This window comes from Netta rufina (assembly GCF_964035555.1).
Source record: "Netta rufina genome assembly, chromosome: 7".
Lineage (NCBI taxonomy): Eukaryota > Metazoa > Chordata > Aves > Anseriformes > Anatidae > Netta > Netta rufina.
In genome coordinates this window covers 8257785-8276675 of record NC_140130.1, presented here as the reverse complement: position 1 = coordinate 8276675, position 18891 = coordinate 8257785, and the positions used below count along the sequence as shown (strand labels likewise).

Genomic DNA, 18891 nt, shown 5'->3' with positions numbered 1-18891 from the left:
ATGCCCCATGGAGACTGTTCACCCTGCTGGCCTCACTTGGTGTTTCTCAGCACCTACGTGGGGTGGGAGTGGAGGAGAGGGAAGGACCGAAGCTACGGCTGATGGTCAGGGTGCAGACGTGCCGGTTTTATGCAGCGGAAGCTGTGGTTGCCTGTTTTGCTCTCTGTGCCTGTTGGACTGAGCTGATGCTTTCAATGAGCTTCCTGTTACTCCTTAAGGATCTTCTGAGTGGTGCTGGTTAACTCCATTCATTGCACAAGCGAATTGACTGGCATCATTTTATAACTGCCTGTGGGGAGCTTCCTTTGCCATTTTGTTGAGTGGCTGCCAATCTTTAAAATCCTTCTGTGATTCTTCCCATTAGACCTTCTTCTTTGCTAATATCGCACAAAGTACTCACGATGTTAAATGTAGATTGGTTGTGTTAACTTTGTAATCCCTCGTACAGTAGTAATACTGCTTTATACTCTGCATTTGTAGCTGGACATGAACAAATGTTCAAAACACTTGTCTGCAGAACTGTCTGTCAGCTTCCTAGTTTTGGATTTTATTTGTTAACAATCTGGGAATCTTGAGTCCATGTCCACAACCATTTTTCATCTTATCATGGTTATAGCCTGAAAGCAGAATATGTACTAAAAAAATTGTAAGAAATCGCTGTTTCTTCAAGCAATTCCACCGTAATAGCTACATGTTGGCATTCAGCCTGTAAAATGTGATGCCATGCTCCTAAATTCATTATCTCTGTTTATTTGCAGATTGGATAATAACCCAGTCAGTTTTTGGCCCTTCTGACAGGAACTGTGCAAAAACTGCGGCAGGGACAATGCTTTGCCTCCCTTCACTGAGCAGTGATCTCGGGGTGGCTGGGTATGTGGATGTGTGGTCCCACAAATACACCTTGCTCCTTTCTGAATGTCAGAAAAGGCAGCCATGTCTTGTAGTTCTGGTTACTGGTGTAGTTGGTGCACACGGTTCAGTCCCATCCTCTGCACGAGCTTGTGTGCAAATGTTATTGTTGAGACTTTGCCTAATTGTGTAGCATCTGTTGTGCACACCAGTGCTAATAAGAACTTTCAGAAGGATCCTAGTTCATTTACTGCAAATTCTCATTTAAGAATCCATGAAAATCTTTCTGGTGTTACTGACATGTGAACCAACTACATATGCAGGCGAACTGCTTGAATTTCCTAGAGCCGCAAGCGCAAGGGAGGCTGTTTTTCACTCTGATCCTTATCAGTTTTCTGACCCTTGCCAGTGAACCTGCTTTTAGGTTTGGAGCCTGCAGATTCAACTCCCAGAAAGTAGCAGCTAGCGTATATACATCTGTTCAAAGTGGGCTTTCTGTTACAATTTCCCTCATGGCTATAGTAGAGCCAATCCAATTTTCCTTCTATTCCTCTCCCCAGTTTATGATGTTAAAGGGTGTCCCAGGAGTTTTTGGAGAAAAGATGAGATCAGAGCCCCTCTGCCAGAGCTGCAGGAACCGTGAAGTCCCTGGGAAGGGGCCTGGTGCTGGGGTAGAAGCAGAGGAGCAGCGCACAGAGGGCAGAGCACAGAAGTGCTTCTGCAGGCAAAATGACGCTGGAAGTTTGTGGTCCTGGTTCTAGAACTGTGCAATTGAAATATTACCACCACTGCACTGGTGCCATAGCAGTCTTGGCTGGCCCAGCTTCTAGGAGTGGGGTTCAGCACCTGTAAAGCTTAGCAGTTTTGGTAAAGAGTGTGTCTGAATGTATGCTTGCTTGCCTTTGTGCATCCTCAACGCCCAGTTATGCAATCAGTCAATGATTTAGGGTCAGCGCTTGCAGGCACAAGGGGTTCAGGTGTGCAGCTGCCTGTAATGCTTGCACCCCATTGTCTTTGTTCCTAATGTTAGTAATAGGAAAAGATGCAATACAAACTGCAGCTATAGTGAAGGAAAAGGCCAGTTATCTCCAAAGGCGCTACAGAGTGAAACAGTTCAAAGTGAGAAACTTGATATTTTATTTCTGTGATTTACATTTGCAGGGTGAAGGCAGCACTGTTTCTCCCATGGTAGTCTGAAGTGAGACGTCTACTTAGACAAGTGCTTAAGTTAACTCTGCAGGGAAAAGGAGAGCTGGTTCCTTAGCTGGAGACTGACTTGGGTGCTTGCAGGGCTGTGAACTTGATTTATTTTTTTCCAATTTAACTACTGATATGAAATATGCATGCAGTAATTCAGCATGTTTTTAAGCATGGCATTTAGTAGAATTATTTTCAGTGTGACGTTGTAAGTGTTCCCGTATTAAACCTGCTGGTTATGGTGCTGCTTGTTATCAAAGTCGGTGTTACTTGGTGCAAGCCTCCAAAATGAGGCTCAAGTGTAAGCTTCCTCACTGCTGGGGACCAGCTTCCTCACTGCTGGGGACCCAGTGTGTTATTTGGGGCTTCTGATCAGGTGAGAAGGGAAGGGGCAACGTATTTAAACAGCTGCCTTTGCTCTTTGATCAGCCTGCTGCCACCAGGTCTTTATGAATTGTGTACGTGCTCAGAATATAGGAATATTATTCTGGCAAGTGTTGTCAAACTTGGATTCTCTTTTCACAGTGATACGCAATTTATTTCCTAGAAATTTCAGTGGGAGCATTAAAATGTGTCTGTAGATTGTTTGTGCTAACTGGTAATATTTGCTGTTGATCCAAGTGTAAACTGGGGACTGGTTTTTGAATGTGTCAATGCAGAGGAGAAAGCCTGTCTTGGTAAGGTCAGTATCAGAAATGCAGGGTCTGTCCTGATTCTTTTTTCACGGTGTAATTTATATCCAGTTATGTTGAGAACAAGTCACTTTGTTTCTCATTTTCCCTAATTAAGCTGCGCTTGCAACGTGTCAATTCGTGACCATAGGTACAAAGATCCAGAGCTACATCTGATTAGAGCAGAATCTGCTCAGGCTTTTAGGACTTCTCGCAAGCAGCAGCACAGCAGCTAAGCCTATTACAGTAACCCCTTTGGTTGTGCCGTGCAAGTTGTTTCTCAGCCTTCTCCCTGTTGGGTTGCTTGGCAAACAGGTTAGGAGGGCCATGAGCACTTGATGGGGTTTTCTGGCTTCCAGGGGATGCAGGAGGATGTTCGTCTGCAGCTGCTGCACCTCTAGCAGGCAAAATACGTCAGCATGAAGAGCTACAAGCGAGAGAGGGTCCTCTTCCTGCTTGGAAGAGCAGGAGAGCATCCTGTCCCTCCCAAGGAGGTGGTCCAGCAAGTGAGGAGCATTAGCAGTTCCTTGGCAGGCGTGCAGGCTTGCAGATGGTTTTCCAGAGGGGTGGAACACATTCCTGCTCCTGACCCTGAGGTGTCTAGTTTGGGGCCTGTAGCTAGGGGATGGTGAATCTGAAAACCATGCTTTTGCCAGATCCAAGATTGTTGCACAATCTGTGGTAAAGGTGGCTTCTGCAGAAAAGTTGTGTTACTACTGATATTTCTAAGGACCCAGTTCCTGCTGTCATATGAATTTATTTCTTATGCTAGTGACTGAAGACGGACAACTCCAAAAACACATCCTGTAACATGGAGTGATGGGTTTAAATTCACTGGACTTCTAAACAGAAATGGGCAGAAACAGACATTTTCAAAGGTGTTATGATGTGGTTCTGGTGTATAAAGTGCATGTGGTTCTGATGTATAAAGTGCACGTGAGCACTTTTTGGCATTAGGATACTGTTATCCCTTTTGAACAAGGTGTTGTGAAGAGACTTTGGGAGGGTCTCCAGTCCATGTGGGGGAAGGTCTTTTCTACTGGTGTGACCCCTTGCTCCAAATGATAAGGCTTCCCTGAGGTCCCAGCAGTACTTGATCCCTTAGTGGGAGATGTAGCTTGAGTTTCCTGCTCTTTTGTTTACGTTTATAAGGGAATAAAAATATATGCTCTGCTCAAATTTGCAAATACATTGCTGGAGCTCTTTTTATTTATTTTTTTCCCCTGCCAATCTATCAATTTGCAACTTTCCTAAATCATTTTTGAAAATAATTCCTAAATCATTAAGACTGGAAGAGGCTGTTTGGTGTTAACGGAAAAGTTGAGCAATGGACGTATTACAGAATAGTGGTGTAAATGCCAAAGCAATGTTTTCACTGTTGACAAACTTGTTTGGAAAATATTAATTCCTCAATTCCTCACCTCTGTGTTGAAGTAGCTTTTAGTCTCACAGCTCTTGGTATTTGTAACAGGAGCAGACCACAGCAGGGAATTCCCTCTTCTTCCTCAGCCTAGTGCTTCGGTTTCTGCAGGGAACTGTTACCTGTCACAAACCACAGCCTGGTAACTGGATGCAACATCAAACTTCACCATAGCAACTGTCAGAAGGAAAAAGGAACACAGGCTTCGTTGAAATACTAAAAGCATGGTGAAACTCTCCAAAACAAAGTGCAAAACCATTGAGGTTGCAGAGGGGATAGCAGGGAATAACAGATAAGACACCAGGGAGAGGGAGTTGCTCATGCAGTTCAAAACTAGGCTGATCGTACTTCTGGCTTTGTGGCCTGAGGCTTTTAAAATACCTCTCATGTTGGCTTGTTGGCTTCAGGTTTTGCATGGGGAAGACTTTCAGATCTCTTCTTTGGTCAAATTAAACCAGCACCTTAACCTCAAATTTTGAAGTTATACCTTTTCTAGTAGGAATTTCTAAATGAATAAAGATTATTGTTTCTCTCCAGTCTGCAAGGTAACCACCTCTTACCATTGATTTAATTGCAAGAGGAGTGGTGAGCAAATCCTTTCCAATGCTAGAAGAAACAAGGCTAAAAAGCAATTGATGTAACCTGGTGGGGGTGTGGTACAGATTATTATTTTTTTCCCCAAGTTGATACCTTTTAGGTCAAGGCAGAGGATTGATAACTTCAGGTTACTGAAACAAGTTGGTGCTGCACACTATGAGAATCAGTGAAAGCAGATATAACTTTTCTGCCTAGAAGTCTTGAATCCTTTTATTTATTGCTTTGTTAGAGCTAAACTGTGCTTAGTTTGTTGCAGATGAATTTGAGTTGCCTGATTTGTGGAGAAGATGTTGTGCTACCCTCCAGAAGTGATAATCCCTACTATTCCTCCCACCCCCCAACAGTTCGCCTATCCCTTGTTAATGCCCATGTTAAGCCCGGTTAAGAAGCACTTTTACCGAGGTTTAGGTACCACTTGCATCAGACAATGGATGTATATTGATTTTAAACGCAGAATAATTGTTGTCCATCAGCCACCCATAAAGCTGCTCTGTGGACTAATTGAAGTATGAGTGTGCTCAGCACTAGGTCATTCTATCAAGCATCCTGTTGTAACTTTGCCTTTTGCTTCCAGTGAATCATTGACTGGGGATTTGCTGCCCTCAGTGCACAAGGTGCCTGCTGTCAGGAGGATTGCTGCTGCACTGCTGTGTTGTACAGGCGCAAGGGAATAACCCCCTCTCAGCACTCTGTACCCCAGCACCCACAGAACAGCACGGTTTGTGAAAGCTGGGAGCAGGCTGTGCCTCAGCCTGATTGCTGAGCCCCTGTGCAGGCCCCACTGAGGAACTCCTTGCACTCAGAGAAAAAGGATGTATTGAATTACTGTGTCATTACCTGCATCATGCTGCTCTGACGAACTAATCCATCTTCCATTTTCCTCCTACCTCCCATCAATACCTATGGCACCAAAATAATTAGCCAAAAGCAACATGAAAGACCATTTTAGTGTAATACCAGATATGCTGTCTCACTTCAGCTCCTTCAACACCACAGCTTTCAGTACGTAAGAGAGACTTGAGAAGTGCTTGGTAAGCTTTTTTTTTTTTTTTTTTTTTAAGGAGCCCTGTGAAAGAGGGGAGGAAGGGACTGCAAATGGCTCTGCATGTCCTGGGTCTGCAGCCCTTCTTCACCAGCTGTCTGAGCTGGAAGTTAGCTCTCTGTCAAGAGAAGCTGCTTCAGGAAAGCACGTGCTTGATACTGGCCAATTCTCTTTTTTCCTCAGCTTTACATTTCTTCCTTAGGCAGGCCTTGCTGTCCAAGTCTCACTGTATAGCTCTGGTGCTTTGATACATAGCTGGGGTGTACACTCGCAGTGACAGGTGAAGAAAGCCCCTTAGGTGTAGGGAGCATGGTGTGTAAGAGGAGACCAGGCCAGTCCTGGGGAGTGGCTTTGCCCACATGTCTATACACACACACTTAAAACAGAGGTTGGGGCTGTATTATGTGCTCCCCCCCTTTTTTTTTGACTCTTGGATTCTTCCCAGAGCTGTGTCTTGTTACTGACTGTGCAATTTCTAGTTATAAAAGGGCTTTGCTTACTTCCAAATTCTTATACCGTGGGCTTCCTTGCTCAGAAGTCACTTGCCCAAGCTCCCTCCCTTTTTTTCCATCCCCAGCCCAGCCTGTTTAATAATTACTGTATTCAGCAAGAGGCAGAAAAGTAGCATTTGATCTAGTTTGTGAGGGTGGTGTCAGGCTCTTTTTAAGCACTGTGTGACTGCAAGGAAGCTATGTGTGAAGGTGACATCGATGTGACAGTGTAAATGTTGTGGCTGTGACTCCAAAATTGCTGAATATGATTTGAAGGTGTAGCTAATGTAGCTACATGTGAAATGAAAGCATCTCATTGGGATTTTTGAATATGCTGTCAGCTGCTGTGCCTATGCCCATCCTTTCTTTACCTCCTGCTTCAGGTGTTATAACCTGAAAATAAAATGTGTTGTACAAAGGAGCGGGAAACAGGGTAGCAAGCCAGATTTCAGTGTCCGTACCCTCGTATCAGCATTTGCATGGTGCGGAGAGATTCCTTCTGGTCAGTGAAATGTGCTTGGTCAGAGTGGTGCAGACAGTTCATCACACTGCAGAGACTGAGCTCTTCCATGCTTTGCCCTATAATTAATTCAGATGCCAAATTTAAAACAAAAATAAAGGGGGGGGGGGAGTGATTTGGAGAAAATGTAAGGTTCGCACAGTTTCTCTGAGGGGAGTATAACCTTTGTAAATCTCTGGAAATTAAGGGAATAAATTTATTTTCCATTCCTTATTCTGCAGTGATGTGAAAAGGTCTCTTGTGAGGTGCTGATGTACTCCTGTGCCACTGGGTGAAATCCAGTCCTGACAGGTCCATGGCAACAGGAAGTTTGTCTGTTAGACAGGAGACTTCGTCAGACCAACCAGAGATACCTGTCTTCTGGTGGATACCATGCCATTTTACAGTCTTTGGAGGCTACGTGGAAAAATTTAAGTGGAAAGGGAAACTGACGGTTGCTTCTATGTTCCAGGTTCTTTGTTCACATTAATTCTGACATGCAAATCCAACAGTACGAGGTACCCTGTTGTGTTGCTCTTTATACTGACTCACAGTGAAGGCTGAAACCTCTGTTTTTACTTTGTTATGCTTAAGAGGGTTGCTGATGCACGGGCAGTTTGCATGTCTACCTAGATTTGTTTCAGCATTAGGCTTTCTCTCCCATTGGAGTGTAAAGTATGTCTCCGGAGAAAGAAAAAGCAGAGCTCTCGTATTTTTGAAGATTGCAGGGGTCTGGTGAAGCCTGGAGGTGCTGTGTGGTCCTTTCGGTATGGGAGAGCCTGCCTGTCTAACCCTCCCAACCACTGTAGGTTGTAGGTGGAGTACAGATTTTGCACAATTTACTGATTTATTTATTTTTTGTGCACCTTGGGAAATACTGCAGATGTTTTTGCCTGTTGCACTTAAGCAAACCATCTGATTTGGTACTTAGTATGCCTTGTCTTTAACCATTTTTTCCCCTGGTGTAAGAAAAAGACAGTGCAGTCTGCTTTTACTGTTATGTGGTGATTGTGATCGCTCTTGGTCTTGTGATGTGTTAAATCTGAAAGCAATAATGTACTCGGGCTTTTTACAGCAAGACTAAAATTACTCCTTAAGTTTTGACCGAAGCTGAGTTTTCATGTAAAAGCTGTGGTTATTTCTGCTTGTTAGGGCCAGGGGTCTCACCAGGGACCCATAATTGACTTGCAAGATTTTGATTAGGCTCTCGAGCATAGTCTAGTATTCTCATACTTAAGTGTTGCAAAGGCCAGTCCTGAAAAAGTATCCTTTGTATTTGTTGGGCTGAAGTTAATCTTGTGGAGGGAAAGCACCAGCTGACCAAAGTTTATCGCAACCTTTTTTCTTGTTTGCTGCCTTTTTTTTTTTTTTTTTTTTGTATACTTCATTGTCTTGGTTTCACTTCTTGCACTTCCTAGTTGCCTGAGGTCTCTGACCACACGGGGCAAACCCTAGTTTTAAGGCGGTTTGAGCAAGGTCTTAGCTGTGAAGGTTAAGGCGTTATTTAGTAACCTGCAAGGCACTGGTGTACTAAACTGTATGGCTTGTTTTTCTGCACATTCATTTGTGGTAATGTCAATCTGCTGTTTTACTGTTGTAGTGCTGCATGGGATCTGCTAGCATTTTTTATCTTAAATATGTACAAGTCTGTAGTATAATCTTGCTGTAAACCTGAGTATGGTGAAGTTAGCAGAAGAGCAGAAACGTTTCAGTACATGCCAGATCACTTTCTTAAGAGTTAACTTTTTTTTTCTGTTTATATATGGTTGATTCTACATTTGTAACATAGTTTAAGATAAGTCTGTTGATTAACGAGGCTGCTGACGGAAGTGATGAACTGGTGCAGACCCAGCCTGTGGCTGGGAATTCCTTGGCAGAGGCAAACAGCAAAACCACAGCCCAAGTAAAGCTCAGTAATGATTTGATACAGAAGAATGCATGGGCCATCTGCCTGCTGCAGGGCCAGTGGGGTTGCTGCAGGTAAAACTTTGTCCTTTTTCTTTCATTTTTTTCCTTTAAACTTGGTATCTTGGTCTTAGCATGAGGGTACAGCACATCTGACTTATCCTTTGCTCCTATCCTAAAACAGGGATTGAGAATCAAGTGTATGAAGGGCATCTCTTTAAATGAGAAGAGCTTTGAGCTGGAAACAGAGATGTTTTCTTGCTGCTTTTGACCTATAATAGTTTTAATGTTCCTGTCTTCTGGTTTTGGAACCTGGGGATAATTAAATGGAGTCATGTGGTATTGTGTGTTGTGTTTGAAAGTCTGACCTGTCAACTGTCATGCTTTTGTCTCTGGTGATGGATGTGCTTAATTCCTCGTCTTAAATTACCACCCAAATAGGATGCTTGGGGAGAGTTTTATTTTTAAGGTTGGTATGAACACTGTAAGACTTTATTGCTGGTAGATGATCTGCTGGCTATCTAGATTTCACTGCTGCAAATTAAACTTGGGACCAAGCTGCGGGGAAACTCCCTATACTTTATACTTCATATTATTCTGGTTTTCCAGAGCCACTTACTGGCGAAGATGCCATAATTACTGGCTTAATCTGCAGTACCATAAAGGTTTTGCTTCTGATTGTTATGTTGATCTGCTCCAAACAAAGTGAGCAAGAGTGCAACGGCATCCTTGCTTTGACTTTTGCTTCTCTCTTCTTGGCGTAGCATTTTTTTTTTCCATCCTCCTTTGTTATTAAGTGTTACACTTTGCTTTTGGTTTGTTGTAATTTTATTTTTGCAAAATAGATTTTCGCAGCTAGAAAGCCTCAAGGAAAAAAGTTCCTGGTAATATCTGTAGGAGTTGTATCTCTTTCCTGTGCAAATACTGAAATCTAAATCTCGCTTTAATGTCTTTTGGAGCTAAAATATTTTTGGATAAACAAAGCATTTCACATACTGAATAAACCGCTTACAGGCAGCCTTTGCCCTCAGACTGGAATGCAGCCACTGTGAATGTTGCAGCACGAACAAGGGACTCTGGCATAGTTGCGGGCCAGGAGTGGGATGCAGTGTGAGATACAAATGTGAATTTTGATCAGAGTATCACAATCCAAGCCATTTTTATTTGAAAAACTACTGGCATCCATAACCAGATTCGTATTTTATGAAATGTTTCACATTTTTTCTTCCAAAATTGTTACTGAATATTGCTATGTATTAACTAGGAGCAGTTAGACTATGAAATGTGTTTATAAAGTGTATCTTAGGAGTGCTGTGCCTGCTCAGGTTCCACTATGGACAAAACAGGCCAGAAGCGATAGCAGACACAGTTGGTAAGTGGATCTGGTGTGTACAGTTCAGCACCGAACACTTGGAGATAGCAGCTGTGCATTCACGAAAATCAGTTCTGCCACTGCTAGCCCTTCAGAATCCTAGTACGGCATCTTAGGAATGGCAGAGGAGGCTGTTCAGATGAAGTCTGTTTCTGTTTAATTGTTCTTCTGGAGGAAGTTCACGTTCCTGCTCTTTGCTGTTTTGTGGGAAGAAAGGTTTGTGTGTCAACACACAAACGAAAAAGAAAAACGAAAAGATGTGTGTGTTTTTTCGTTTTCGAAAAACGAAAGATGTGTGTGTCAACACACACATCTCCTGTGTGTGTTGAGGGGAAGAGTGTCCTCAACGTGTGGGTTGTAACCTGGTTTCTGCTTACCAGAGAACCCAGGTAGGTAAACTGACACCTTGTGACAACTTAAAGATTAGGTAGTGGTGTGAACTTACCTGCTTGTGTCTGTAAGTAGACAGGAAGCCAGAAATGGGGATTTCTTCCCACCCTATCCACGTGGGAGTTAGGAAGTGGCAGTAACTGGAGTCCTGGGCAGCGAGCGATGGCATGTAGGCTCCCCATCGATGCAGCGACAGATGTGTCAGAGCCCGTGCCGGATAATGTTGTGGGCAGAGTTTAAATGGGATCAAGGGGAGGCTGAACAAATATTTGGATGAAATACTCCCTGAGGGTTGCTAAATGCAGGCTTGGGAAACTCCCGGAGCTGAAAATAGTCAAAGGCTCAGCCTTGTCTGAGACAGGGAGCGCTGTTTAGTCGCCTTGGTTGAACAGGTACAGCAGAACAGCTGTGAGGTTTTGTTGCACAGGGACATCATGAGAGTAAAAGCACTGAAGCTTGGGGTGACTGGATTCAAGGGTAGTGATAGAGGAGGTAAATGCCAAACATGGTATTCTCCTGGAGAGGCTGGCAGCCTGTGGCTTGGATAGGTTTGCTGTTAAACGCTGGCTGGACAGCTGGGCCCAAAGAGTGGTGGTGGATGGAGTAAAATCCAGCTGGATGCCGGTCACCAGTGGTGTTCCCCAGGGGTCGGTGTCGGGGACCTTCCTCTTTAATATCTTTACTGATAACTTGGGTGAGGGAATTGAGTGCACTCTCAGTAAGTTTGCAGATGACACCAAGTTGGGGGGATGTGTTGAGAGGGTAGGGAGGCCATGCAAGGGGACCTGGACAGGATGGGTCAATGGGCAGAGGCCAAGGGGATGACGTTCAACATGGCTAAATGCTGGGTCCTGCACTTTGGTCACAACAACCCCATGCAGCGCTACAGGCTTGGGGCAGGGTGGCTGGAAAGCTGTGCAGAGGAAAAGGACCTGGGGGTGTTGGTCGACGCTTGCCTGAATGTGTGCCAGCAGTGTGCCCAGGTGGCCAAGAAGGCCAACGGCATCCTGGCTTGTGTCAGGAATAGTGCAGCCAGCAGGACCAGGGAGGTGATTGTCCTCCTGTACTCTGCTCTGGTGAGGCCACACCTCGAGTATGGTGTTCAGCTTTGGGCCCCTCACTACAAGGACACTGAGGCCCTGGAGTGCGTCCAGAGAACTATGAAGCTGGTGAAGGGCCTGGCCCACAAGTCCTGTGAGGAGCGGCTGAGGGCACTGGGGTTGTTTAGTCTGGAGAAGAGGAGGCTCAGGGGAGACCTCATTGCTCTCTCCAGGTACCTGAAAGAGAGGTGTGGGGAGCTGGGGGTCGGCCTCTTCTCACAGGTAACTAGTGATAGGACTGGAGGGAATGGCCTCAAGTTGCACCAGGGGAGGTTCAGGTTGGGAATTACGAGACATTTCTTAGAGAGAGGCATTAGGCATTGGAATGGGTTGCCCAGGGAGGTGGTGGAGTCACCGTCCCTGGGGGTGTTTAAGGTTGGACCTGGTGCTTGGGGACATGGTTTAGTGGGTGACATTGGTGGTAGAGGGATGGTTGGACCAGATGATTTTGGAGGTCTTTTCCCACATTAATGATTCTATGATTTTATAAAATTCCTTGGTGCTTGATGCAGCATCAAAGGGAGTCTCTGCAGAAAGCAGTCCCAGAGGTCAGATACACAGGCTTCAGCCTGCAGGGGCCGTGAGAATGATACTTCAGTGATTTTTTCCAAGCTGGAGATCTCTCAGATGGGAACAACTCAGGAGGAAGAGTCCACTGATCTACCCCAGCTGTCCTGCTACATACCCCTATGTCTTTCTGCCTGGGAAAACCATTGGTACCCACTGATACTTCTGGAATTTACTGCACTTTGCACAAGCGCCCTGTGTCCTCAGAGGAGCAGCGAGCTCTGTGATGCCGAGCAGCTGACAAAGTGCACATTCAGTTACCAGCAGAGGATCATGTTCCAGAAAGCAAATCTGAACTAGCACTTTTAACCCTGCTGGAGCTGAAAACCCATGCAACAGATCTGTTTTTGTGCTACAGTTGTTTCCCTTAACCTCTCCAGGTTGCACAGTCTGTAACTGAGCTCATCTCTTTGCTCATGATCTGTGCGTAACCATAATGACAAAGTCTCCCCTTGTGTCCGTGCTGTCATTGCCACTACTCTGCAGGAACCACTTTGTCCAACTTCACTAAGTCTTACACTTGCAGTAATTGTTATCAGATTAAAATCTGAAAAATGTAGGTGTGAGAAACACAATTTCTCATCTCTCCAGTGAGTGAATGGTGCAGCTCCTTTTGCCAAACCAGTTATTCTGATTTCTATCTTTATTAAAAACAGAATAAAACACCCCAAGTATTAAACAGTAGGTGTTGTCACAAAGTCCAAAGAAACATTGAGGTCTTCTGTTCTTTGGAGAGAAAACTGATGCCCTGTTTTTAATGCTCTCCATTTTTAAATATGCTAGCAAGGTTGACACCTGTTCACCTGTTGTTTCAAAGAACCTGTGAATTGAAGAGCTAAGTTTGAAGTGGCATGGTTTGTTTCTGAGTCAACAGATAACTTGATAGGAAGGCTTTTGGGTGTGAAGTTGTGTGTTTAGATACAGTGTAATTTCTGATGCATGAAGTTGCTTTCAGGTGGAGGTGAACCATTTGTCTCCATCCCCTTTGCAGAAGCATGTAAGCCATGCTTGTTGTGGGGTCTTCATCTTGCAACCCATTCTCCTCCAGCTCCTAGAATGGAAAGTGATCCAAATGAGATGCCAAACACTGGTTCAGTGGGTAAAAATAAGCAATATGATTCAAAGTAGTGGTCACCAGTGACAGAAGATGGGGAAGTTCCAGTCCTGTTATTGTCTCTTCCAAGAGCAGCAGCAAGGTCTGTAGCTCCGGTCATGCCCTGCGTGCCTTATTGCTGGAACGTTTGCCTGGTGACCTCTCAAGGTATGTTACACAACAGGTTGTGGAATGAAGTGAATGTTTGTGATTTCCTAGGAGTTGTGGGAGAAGAGGCATGTGACCTTTTTTTGAGTACGTTTACTGATCTCAAGTTGAGGGAACCCTTGAGGAATTTGCCAGTTTTCAAAGAGCATGAGTTTTGGAAGCTGATGTTGCAGCAGACAGTATGGCATTCAAAAAGCTGTTATAACAGCGTCCCTTACAATGCTTATCAAAGGTGAGACTTTCAAGAAAATCCTTCTAATATATCTCTGTGTATATGAGTGTGTGCACGTGTATCTATACACATATGCATGAGTTAATAGTGGAAACGGTCTTCCAAATACTGATCCAGGAAATGCCGTCTAACTAAATAATTAGACCTTGGATTTTTATAACCTGAGGTCATTATCTAGACAGATCCAATCTGAATAAACCACTGACTATTCTGAAGGTTACCTGACTATGAGTTAGTTGCTTCCTTTTCTTAGTGTTTTTCAACTTAGTAATAACTTGCTGTATTAGCACTAATTTTAGTTTTGTCATTTCCAAGTATTTGCAGGTTAATCTAGGAAACTTGGAGCATCCCACCCTGGGGGGTCTGTTGAAAATGCCAGTATGTACCAAGGTGCTTCTCATTGTTTCCTGCTGGTGTGGAATTTCCATGTGTTCCTGGGGCTGCTAGTACCCTAAATGATGAAGAGGCTCCAGAAACGTCAGGGATTGATTTGTGGAGCAGTGTGTCCTGTAAGGTGCTGTTTGGAAGGTAGAGCAAGAAACTGGGGAGGTGGCCTGAGGGGGGAGTGTTGTTTCTGGGAACAGTGGAAGAGACCATGTCACCTGAACAGGGTAGATACTTGTTGCATATTCGTCATTTAGATCTTGTCTGATGTGACCTAAAAGTAAATCTAGCCAACAGGTAAGTGGGACTTTGGGTCTGGTTGTTTCTTGCTGGAGGTTGGCTTCCTCCCTTATGACAGCTACTGTGTCTGGTGTAGCTATTCAGGAAAGGACTTGAGCATTTTGACTTTGTAACTTGTGCTCATGCAGTCCTTTTGGACATTCTTAAAAATTGTGCTTTGCCTTTTTTGCAACATAAACTGGAAAGGAAGGCTTGGTGTGTTATGTTGGCTGGTTTTATTCAGGTTAGTGAGGTTGGTGCACAGCTGCATTAGATGTGAAGATGGGCACAGTTATGTACTTCCATAAAAGTACAGAATGATTTAATAGTGAAGGAAGCGCTTGCTGCAAGCAGTATCTTTCATGTTGTCAGTGAAGTCTTTTGAGCTTCCTCCCTTCAGTTTTGCTCACAGCAGTCTGCTAGGGGGCTCAGGCCCTGGAAGAACTAAAAGGTAATCCTGTGGCTAAATCATGCTGCTTTGCATAACTGTCACCCTTGGTCATAATACCAACAGTGTTCTTGGGGCTGTGGGACGCCAGGGCTGACTTCTTTCTGTGCATTGGCATGCTGTAGGGGATGTTTTGGGGGTTCCTCCCTTAATGCTTCACCAGTCACCAACCAACAATGCAGTGTGTGGCAGTGGGAAATTGCCTCTAAATCTTCTGAATGGAAATGAGAGCCAAAATATTTTGCCTTTTACAAACAGAGACAGAAGAGTAAAGTGGATGTTAGCCTAAAATACAGCAGCAAAAGCTGAAGGAGGGAGGAAAAAATCAGTGTTTGGACAAGGGTTCCTGCACTGCAGGTCTGTGTACTTCAACTGCTTTAAGATCACTTCTTATGTACCCTTTCACTGGGGAGTGAATGCTAGGTTAGGATTACCCATATGATTTTATTGTCCCTGCGGAAAGGGTGTAGAGGCGAACTACTGTAAGTTAAGAGCCCTTTGCAAAACAGTTCAATTATTAACATGCCTTCAGAGGTGTGTTATGTGAGCATCACAAATTTTATTGGCTTCCTGTGTTCAAAGAACTAACTGTGAGCAGGATTACAATGATATCTTAGATGCTGGTTAAAACGTTCTCTCAAAACCCCTGACATTGTCTTCTAATCAATTTAACGTTTTAATCAACAAGCATACACAGTGGTGAACTTGGCACAAGTGACCTATTCAGGCAGGACTTCTCCCGGTGTATTTTAAGGAGTACTTCAGCATGTCTGAGAAATGAGAAGCAAACACACCAGGGAAATGTGGAAATAGGCCTGTACTCCTGTGCTAGGGTGTAAAAGGAAAATGCTGCTGTAATCACCAAGGTGCCTTTTCTGAGGAACAGTTGGTAGCCAGTTAATCCTGCTTTTGCAGCCATGCCTGATTCGTACTGTTTATGTCGGATAAGAAGGCAAGAGGACAGCCCACTCCTGCTCTCTTTGCAGCGCCTCTGCTTGCGTATGCATGTTAAGTGGGAGGGAGACAAGGAGAATCCCCACCTCCAAAACTTTGTGTGTGCTTTGAGAGAGACATTTCTACTTCTTTGACTTGGAAAGTGGCCCTCGGTGCTTAGATTTGGACACACATTCACCAAAATCCTAGTGACAGTCGATGCCCTTACAGTTCTGCATGGGTGATTAAGATGGTAGCATTCATTTGAGAACACATTTGAGCATCAGTGAAAGAAATGACAGGCTCTTTCTGGAAATCCTGTGGGTTCTGCAAGCTGTAGTCTGTTTAAATGCATTTGTTACAGGTGCAGCTTCAACTCAGCCTGTCCTCAGCTTGGGGTGGGTGGATGTGCATGCATGCACGTGCAGGTTATGATGGATTGGGTCAGAGGATTGGAAATGCTGCACGATACACCATGAATAAGCTAGAGCTGCTCTGCGGGGTGTTGCAGAGGGCTCTGGACAGGTACTTCTTGCCCATCCTGTGATGTGGAGAACACGACTGGCTGGCATCTTCAGGAACCGATAGCATCAAAACCATCAGAAATGCTTTTTAGCTGATGCTTCTGTGTCAAAGAAACGTTCAAGGTATTAAAAACAAGTGGTATCACAGAGTTGAATGCTGTCATCTTGTGTGCTAAAACAGAAGCGTGCTTCTCTTGTGTCATGATGCCTTGCTACTGCTGAACAGCTCCAGGAATGGAGCTCCTTGGTAGATCCTTTGGGCTCTGCCTTGCTGGGTGTGTTGGTGTCTGCGCACCAGCCTGCACCCCATTGCCTCTTGGATCTTGGTATCGAGTCCAGGAGCTTCCAGCAGGGACACAGGCAGCGTTGTGGCAGCTGATGGGTGGCTTTGGGGCATTGTGAAACTTGGCAGGGATGAGTGCCTGAGAGCACTCTGACGTGTTTGGGAGGGTGGCTGTTGTCAGGAGATAAGAGTGCGGTTACTCACCAGAACAGGGCCTTCCCCCTTTATCTCCCTTACTGGAGACTGGTGGGTGTTTGTGGGGTGGGTGGCAAGCATAAGCTGTGGCCTGAGCAGTCCTGCCTGCTGCTGCTGGCCCTAGCACGTGGCTGTGCACGAGGCTGGTGTCTGCAGAGCAGTTGGAGGGGATGGAGAGAAGCCTGTCACCATCATGCCGCCCCTGGTGGATTTTGTTTAAGTGCATTTCAATTTTATGTTTTATCTTCGCTTCTGTGTGACTGCTTTCTCTATTGTAAAGCTATCTTGAAGACCCGGAGAAAAGGCTTTTGTCCCTCCCCCTGCATCAACTTGCTTGTTATCTCTTTTGATGCCTGGATCAGAGCCTGGGTGACTTTACCATCTTCTGCCAGAGAGAGTTTTGGGAAGGCTGCCGCGCACAGTAGCAGAGCTGCTCTCCGTGTGATGCCACAAAGTAGGAGCAGAAGCACTCCAGCCCCCCTCCAGATCCAACAAATGCTGCTATAGGCCTCGTGTGGACACAGGGTTCATCTGTGTTTCTGTGACTTTTGGGAAACGCTGTCTTTGAAGCGCAGCTGCCTAGGTTAGCACAGTGCTTTACAACATATTCCAACTACTGGTAGATCTTGAGGCAATCTTCACGTTATAGTCATGGTAATGCTTTTAATAGGAGGCTATGTGATAGCACTGCTTTCTTAACACATAATAATAATTATATATTTTTTTTTATAGTGACTCTTATGACTACGTGAGCAGCAGCCAGCAGCAGGTCTTCTGGGCTTTGACTCTCATAGTTACAGTGAGCTTCTAACCCAATGAACCAAGTTCTCTGGGTAGGAAGGCAATTTCAAGTAAGTAAGTGAATTTTGTGTTGTTAAGGACGTGTGTTTTGGAGCAGTGCGCTTCTTAATAAGTTGTTTATTGTAAGCTGATGTTATATGCGACCTGAATTTGGATTAATTCTTGTTTTGGATTTGCACTGGCAGGTATCCATTTCTGCTTTGATTTAATCATTTTTCGTGTGTGTGCCAACGGCAGCCTTCAGCACTGGCAGTCTGTGGTCCTCGCTTGTGTATTTGTAACGTCTGATTTAATGTCCTCCAGCTGCATGGCAGTGTTTCATTTGGCACCTATGCTGCCTGGTTGCTTTAAGGGAGGCTTTCATTCAATGACATAGCTTACTAGCAAATATATAATGATTCACTACATTTTATGTTAGCTTAGACACTAAGTGCTAGCCTGGTGCTTTCTCTCCATTCAAGAAAACAGTCCAACTCCAGCACTAAACTGTACAATCTTAGAGAGTCAGCTGAAGGATGTGTTAGATTGGTTCTTTTTTCCTTCCAGTTCAGAATAACTGAGAACAAAACTTCAGAGGATACAGTTGTGTATAAATACTACAAAAAGACTACATATAAGGAAATTTTTGCCCTTCTGGCTGTTGAAGCCTGTGATATACAGGGTAGACGGCCAGACTGGTGGTTGGAATGCCTGGTTTCTGTTCCCAGTTTTGGCTTTGACGTAGATGAATGACCTGCAAAGGAAAAATAAATTGGGCGTGTGCCCTTTTTTTTGTTGCTTGTAGTTGTGTTTTGTTTTGTTTTTCTTTCAGTAATCCTTTGAAGCTGTGCAAGGATTTGTTGAGAGGTATCATTTAAGATTCTTTTATGGTTTTGTTGGGTTTGATCTCTGTAGAAAGGCCCGTGACTGATGTAAGAGCTACAGAGGGAGGTATCGTAAGAACTGGAAAACAAAAGCAGGAACTATTGAGCATAGACATTTTTGAGGAGAAAAAAGATGTATTTTAAACAGTCGTTTGTGTGCAACCCTAGTGACTAGCATATTGAATGAAACAAGTTTTTGGTGCCCTCAGCTCTTAGTTGGAAAAGCTGCTTCCTTTTTCTCTAGATGCTCTTGAAAATTGGTGAGACTAAACTGGCTGGTCCTGCATGGCCTCAGTGACAGAGCAGAAGAGCAACTCTTGTGGTTCTGCCTAATCCGGTTGTAATTCTTCCTGTGGGTGCCCCAAGCAAACTTGTTTTTAGAAAAATTGGTTTTAGCACCTTTCCTGCAGAGGTCCCAGTGCTGTGCACCTCTAAATCTCAAGTGTCGTGCACTAAAGTATTAAATAGTGCTTCCACAGATAGTGTAGGAAATAGGGTCAGTGAACAGAAATAATGAGAAAAATACTGTGACTAAAAATCAGCAATGCTAAAATTGAGAAACTTTATTTATTTTTTTGCTGCATGTAA

The 18891-nt window shown here is 44.4% G+C and overlaps 1 protein-coding gene across 24 annotated transcripts in view; it reads left to right on the top strand.

Annotated features, from left to right (window-relative positions):
• The window catches only part of SGMS1 (sphingomyelin synthase 1), an 86885-nt gene that overhangs the window by 5216 nt on the left and 62778 nt on the right, over nt 1–18891 (top strand). For 18 of the 24 annotated variants that reach the window (XM_084290463.1, XM_084290464.1, XM_084290462.1 and 15 more), the window contains one exon: nt 17372–17490. The exons of 1 other annotated variant lie outside the window; for it this stretch is intronic. The gene's annotated coding sequence lies outside the window, so the exon portion shown is untranslated. Of the gene's footprint in view, nt 1–758; nt 871–16822; nt 16860–17006; nt 17223–17371; nt 17495–18891 lie in introns of those variants that run through there. 5 more of the 24 variants (XM_084290465.1, XM_084290467.1, XM_084290471.1 and 2 more) reach the window with 4 other exon arrangements.